Source organism: Cyanistes caeruleus, chromosome 2, assembly GCF_971803275.1.
Source record: "Cyanistes caeruleus chromosome 2, bCyaCae1.hap1.1, whole genome shotgun sequence".
Taxonomy (NCBI): Eukaryota; Metazoa; Chordata; class Aves; order Passeriformes; family Paridae; genus Cyanistes; species Cyanistes caeruleus.
In genome coordinates, this window is record NC_141702.1 from 50451299 (window position 1) to 50457312 (window position 6014).

Below are 6014 nucleotides of genomic sequence, written 5' to 3' on the forward strand. Positions count from 1 at the left end.
GAGAAGAGAAGAAAAGAGAAGAAAAGAAAAGAGAAGAAAAGAAAAGAAAAGAAAAGAAAAGAAAAGAAAAGAAAAGAAAAGAAAAGAAAAGAAAAGAAAAGAAAAGAAAAGAAAAGAAAAGAAAAGAAAAGAAAAGAAAAGAAAAGAAAAGAAAGAAAAGAAAAGAAGAAAAGAGAAAAGAAAGAAAAGAGAAAAGAGAAAAGAAAAGAGAAAAAAGAAAAGAATGTGGTAGAGGAAGGGTATCCTCCAGCTGCTCAAAAAATGTAAGAAACTCAAGACAAGAAAATATGAGTGATTTCACTTAGACTGATGTGCTTCCCATGATAACTAAAATAGAGGAATTTTTGGGATTTCCCTAAGTGTACATATCTTCAAAAATTCCATGGCCTTACTGAGTGGATGTAGAATGTGGCATGACAAAAAGACTGGTGGTTTGGAATAAGATCCAGTGGACAGTCAGGATGTGGGGACTTGTGGGTGGTACTGGGCTGAGGGCAACCTATGATTTAATTTGCACAATGAGTAAGAGAGAGGGAAAACTGTCTGATAAAGAGCTCAAAGATAACATTTGCTGCTTAGATCATGGAGTGCTGAAGATTATTACACTGATACTACTGGAGATTTGGAATACAGAATATGATATTTAGTAAGAGTACAGTCATAGGAGCTTGATGAAAGCACCATAAAATTTGAATAATAGTACTATTCAAACTTAAACAATGTTCAGAACAAATTTCAAAATAACACAACAGAATTACAGAGCATAGAAAACAGATATGTGCCTTACCTACTATTGATATTCAATTTCTATTTGTTGGTTTTGACACACTAACAATCTCTGAAGAAGTAAATAGAAAAGGCTAAAATGCACTACCTAATTTTACAAGAAAAGGCATAATAAGTAGACAAAGTCCACTGGTTGTGTATTAGATTATGGCACTCAGGCTCTCTTTCATTTATATCACTTCCTCTGACAGCTGAGAGACTGGGAGACAAACTCTTCACTGCTGCCATCCTCCTCCTCAGGTCTTCTGCCTCTCAAGGTATCTATCCACAGGTGCTGCTGAAGGACATTGCACCAGCACAGGCTAAAATTAACACTTTGTAATGAAATTACATAAGATTGGGAAAATAAGAAGCCTGCCTAGCATACTAAAGAGGAAGGAGGGAGGAAAAAAAGAAAGCATGCTGGCAAGACAGACAGTTGAGGGATGTGGCCATGCAAATGGCTTTGAGGGGAAAGGTCTCATCATGCTGCCAGCCACCACGCTCTGCACAGCCTTTGAAGAACAGGACTTTGCCTTCAGTTCGACTCAAGTGGACTGAGGGACCCTGCTCACTGCCTTGCTAGTGGGGATATTGTGTGCAAAGCACTGCAGCAGAACAAGGAGAGCTGACACAACTCAAGTATTTGGGCTGGTTTTCAGCAAGACTGCAGTGCCCTGATTCAATAGGTGGTTTCACTACATGATGAAGTGAAAGAACTTTAGCTCTTCCGCTTTGACAATAGAGCAAGGTCTCCTAAAATAGCAGTAGTTTCAGGCACTTAATACAAACATACCATTTGTCAAAATCTTATTTGCTTCACAGAGATGATTGATGAGTGTGCTATTTTGTGCTAAATATGACAACTTTCTAGAACATTCCTTGTTGATGACCATGAACTTTGCTCCTTGCAAGGGCAGCTGAGGCTGCAGAAGTGTAACCAGCATGTTCTTAGTGGTGACATTGACATTATTACTTCTGGATAACCCTCTGCTTCTAGATAAATATTTGCCTTGTAAGAATGAGAGGAAAGGCCTTGAATGTGCTTTAGAATGCTGTATCAAATCAGATGTCTGAAAGCCAACTGTTATATCAATTAATTTTTGTTTACATACAGGAATTTTTAAGCTGTGTCTGAGCCAACTGGCTATATGTTTTGAAGGATAGGAAAGGTCACTTGAATACTTGTGGCTGCATCGAAGATCCTATATCAATATCCTGAAATGTTCATACAATATTTGAAAGAAAAACTTTCACTGGCTGCTCTATCTTGTCTGGAGACAGATGATGTCAGCAGCATGTGCAAACCCAGAGGACTTTCTGTTAAGTACATTGGTAGGACTAAGGAAAGTGTTTTGGGTGAAGAAAATATTTCTAACCTATTTTGGCATCTCTTTTTTTTCCCCACTCTAGGATGCTCTGCAGCATGGCACACTGCAAAAGCAAAGTAGCAACAAAGGAACACCAGTTTTTTGTTATTCCCAGAAGAAGAAGAAGCAGGAGAAGGTCCATGAGACAGAATGGATGCATTCAGTGCATAATGCTGCCTCTGGTTCTTGCTTGTTCAATATACTTTCATTTAACTAATTTGTTATCTGTCATTTCCTCACAAGCCCTCAAAGGCTTGAAATCTTTGAGTGGGCTGAAGCATTACGTGCCCTGCTGGTACCAAACTCACACAGATTCTTGCATCCATTTTTTGATATAACTGTGAGGATCCAAGCTCTTAGGTCTTTATCATGTGTTGCAATATAATCAGAATGATGCAGTGAGTTCAGTGTCAGTGTCAATGGAGAATGAATGAGATGGGGGTTGTTTGTAATATCACTACTGGCAATCTTAATTTTCTTAGTATGAAGATCATTTAAATAAAAAAAATAAAAATTTACAGAAAAGATGGAGAGATCAGACATTTCACAAGATCAACTTCTCTAGCTGACAGTAATGGCATGTACTATTTTAATCTACATTATTGTGTTATTTAGAACAGATTATCAGTCTCTGCTATACCAAGATTGTTATGTCTAGTTTATCTAAAAATATCTGTTCATAGCACTGAAAAATGACCCACATTATTTTCAATTTTTGATTAAGCAAAACTCTCCTGGCTTTTAATGAACTAATAAGACCAAAATATATTCACAGGAGGCAATAGTACAGTAAATCCAGTTTTCATTCACTTCCGAAAAATCTCTTCAAACGTTGAATGGATGAATTTTTTTCTCTGCTATATTGAAATGTGTAGTTTTCTCATTCTTCCTAGTGGAGCATATGGTTAAATCTCACTCTTGGGTACTTTAAAAAAGTCAATTTTCTGGGAAAATATTTCGAAAGAAGTCATATTTTCTGGGAAGATATTTCATATAACCAATGAATTTGGAAAAAAAACCCAAAAAACAACTCTTCTCAGAGCTTCACTTCTAAATCCAAATGGATCACAGAGAGAAAATCTGCTTTCACCATAAGTAGAAAAAATATGCAATGCTAAATTTTCAGCCTGGACAAAGTAATGTTTCAAACATGGAACTGGACAGAAATGTGAGAGAAACAAAACCATTCCAACAACTGAGTGGTTGGCCAGGTACCACCTGCCTGGTCTACATCCCTCCAACGTTGAGTTCCACCTGGGTGCTTAAAAACTGACCGTGCCAACAGCAGAGGTTCAGCAGCAACTGTCCTGGCTGTGTTCCCACATTTCTTTATAGCCTCTCTGGATTGTATTTTTTCTTCCTAGAATGGAAATGATGGAGTAGCACGTGTTGCAGTGATTTAGTTTTCGCAGAGCCTGGACTTACTCCCATGCACCACAGCTAAAGGGATCAGAGAACCTTTCTGCCCATTGTTGGCCAACAGAAGTTGCTAGTGATTTGCTCAAAGTAAGCTTTGTGCTCTTATTTGGCTGTGTCTAGACAGCCAAATACTTTGCTGCTATCCAAGGAATGTGCAGCTAATGTCAGTGATGTATTCACAGGAAAGCATTGGTTCTGGAGCATAGGCTCAACACAATCACTGCAAAGTGTAGAAGCCAAGAGGCAGGGTATTCTTCCTTGAGCAGGCTATTTATTATGGGGCTTAACTTAACTTAACTTCTTCCAAGAAAAAAAAATAAAAGTTGCAAAAAATTATTTAAAATTTCACTAATTAAAAATATAGCTAATATTCAGTCAATTTAGTCAGGCTAATTTAATAGTCATACAAGAAATTTAGTTACGAGGCATTTTAGACATATAAACACATAAAATTCTTGTGTGGTCCAAGAATTACAAACAGGAGAAACAAAACTATATTGTGTTCTTCACTAGCAAGTGGAACTGCCTTTGGATAAAGATTTATGATCTGTCTTGAGTAACTGTATTAGCAGTTGACAGGTGCTTAGAAAAACAAAATGACAATCCAAGAGGTCAATATGAAGAAAAACCCAAACCAAACAGCGCTAGCATGTTTTGGAAAGGAACATAATACCCCAGCAAAAGTTTAGTTTCTGTTAGCTCCCAGTGGAGTTATGCCTGCTTACAGAAGTGACCCATCGTACAGTGATGGGTTGTCCTTTGATTGCTTCTGAGGAAGAAAAGTTGGCTACTAGCACTGTAAACTACAACCAATCCTATGAAAGACCAGGCAACTGTCTCACAAAGAGCTCAACAGATGCAATAGATTGTGTCAGACAATGAACACTGCCCCTATTTATCAGCTGTGCAAGCAAAAGCACAGAAGAGGTAACAGTGTTGTCCACAGCCATGCAAGGAGGGTTAAACATGGCAAATTTTCTAGGTGAAGGGTGGAGGCAGCAGACCAGAACATGAGGTACTTGATGTTAGATATAATCCTAACATTGCAGTAGCTTTGTTTTTAACTCAGCAATGTATCTGGCATTTTGTCTCTCCTATACATCAAGTGCAGGAAGACAATATGAACAGTTTCTAACTCTACCTCATAAACTTCCCTGAACAGGCACTGGAGTTACAATAACATCTTTGTTGGCAAACATTTCCAGGCACTGTAAATCTGTCTGACTCTACAGGAGAGATGGCTGATGTGCAGATCTCTAAGTCACTGTTGTTAAAAAACAGAGCCCCTGTTCATCCATCTTGGGCCTTATTTTATAGCACACCATATAAATGAGAACTTAAAATAGTTCTTTATCCTTCCAAAGTGCACAGTCACTGGAAAGGATAACACAACAAGTTTAGCCTCGGGAACCTGAATCAGCTGAGAAGAGAGCAACTGAAGGACACATCTATGTTTGCCTTTCCCTATCCAGAGGCAGCCTCTGCAGTCCATGCCTATGCCAGTGTGCTTTTACTCAAGAAATTGAATCTCTTCACACAAATGTTCACCAGACCAAGGCAAGGAGTTGCAATCTTTATCACTTAGCACCAGGGAAGCGGTGCAGTATTGTACAAGAATGTTCCCAAGGAATGTAATAACATGAGCTGGAATGATCTGGCTTCTTACCACATGAAGCTGTGGAGAGAAAAATAGCTATTCTTCCTTGCCCATAAGCACACAGGAGGACACACATCTATCTTTCATTATCCATGCTGTAATGTGAATTTATTAGTAATAGCACGAAGAAATTTTCCACATGGTTTTGACATCTTTGACATGATCTAGATGGAGAGGATTTCCATTTTATGAAGAGGTTTAAGGTTTTGAAAGATTTTATCAAATACAAGCAAACACAGTTTGTTTTAACCAGTGATCTCAAAATGGTAAGAAAAATATCAGAGTTAGGGCTATCGTTTAATATAAAGGCTTTCAGCTCTTCACTCTGCAGTACTATTCTGAACCTTAAAAGCTTTCCAGGTGAGACATGCATGAAAAATAAAGTTTCACCTTTTTTTTTTTATTTCCCCCAGCAGCTTCACTGCAGAGCCATATTTAGAAATGCCTGATTGTAAGGTGTTTGGATTTGGCAGGGAATAGCTATGATGCACTTTCCCCAGGGCCTGGGAAAGAGAAGCAGGCTGCAAAGACAGCTTTCACAAGTTGCTTTGAAAGGCAGTGTATAATTATAGAGGCTGGCAAGGAAAGACAGAGCAGCCTCCAGGGATACCCCTTTCCTATTCTGCCACTTACAGGGATTCTTGCCTTTACAGTCAAGTTCTGTCGTGTCCTGAGCAAGAAGCTCAGTCAGCAGTGAATGAGACAGCTTGCATCATCTTTCTCCTTCAGCTAAACTATTAAAAGGAGGCAGGTCTAAGGCTTTTTATTTTTTTTCTCTTGAGAGACCTGTGACTCATGAATGC

At 38.5% G+C, this 6014-nt stretch overlaps 1 long non-coding RNA gene across 1 annotated transcript; it reads left to right on the forward strand.

Annotated features, from left to right (window-relative positions):
* Positions 1 to 979: 979 nt before the first annotated feature.
* Positions 980 to 4470, forward strand: LOC147654797 (uncharacterized). The gene is made up of 2 exons (XR_015282538.1): positions 980 to 1043; positions 2179 to 4470. It is a non-coding gene; the product is annotated as an uncharacterized LOC147654797 (long non-coding RNA).
* The last annotated feature ends 1544 nt before the right edge of the window (positions 4471 to 6014 follow it).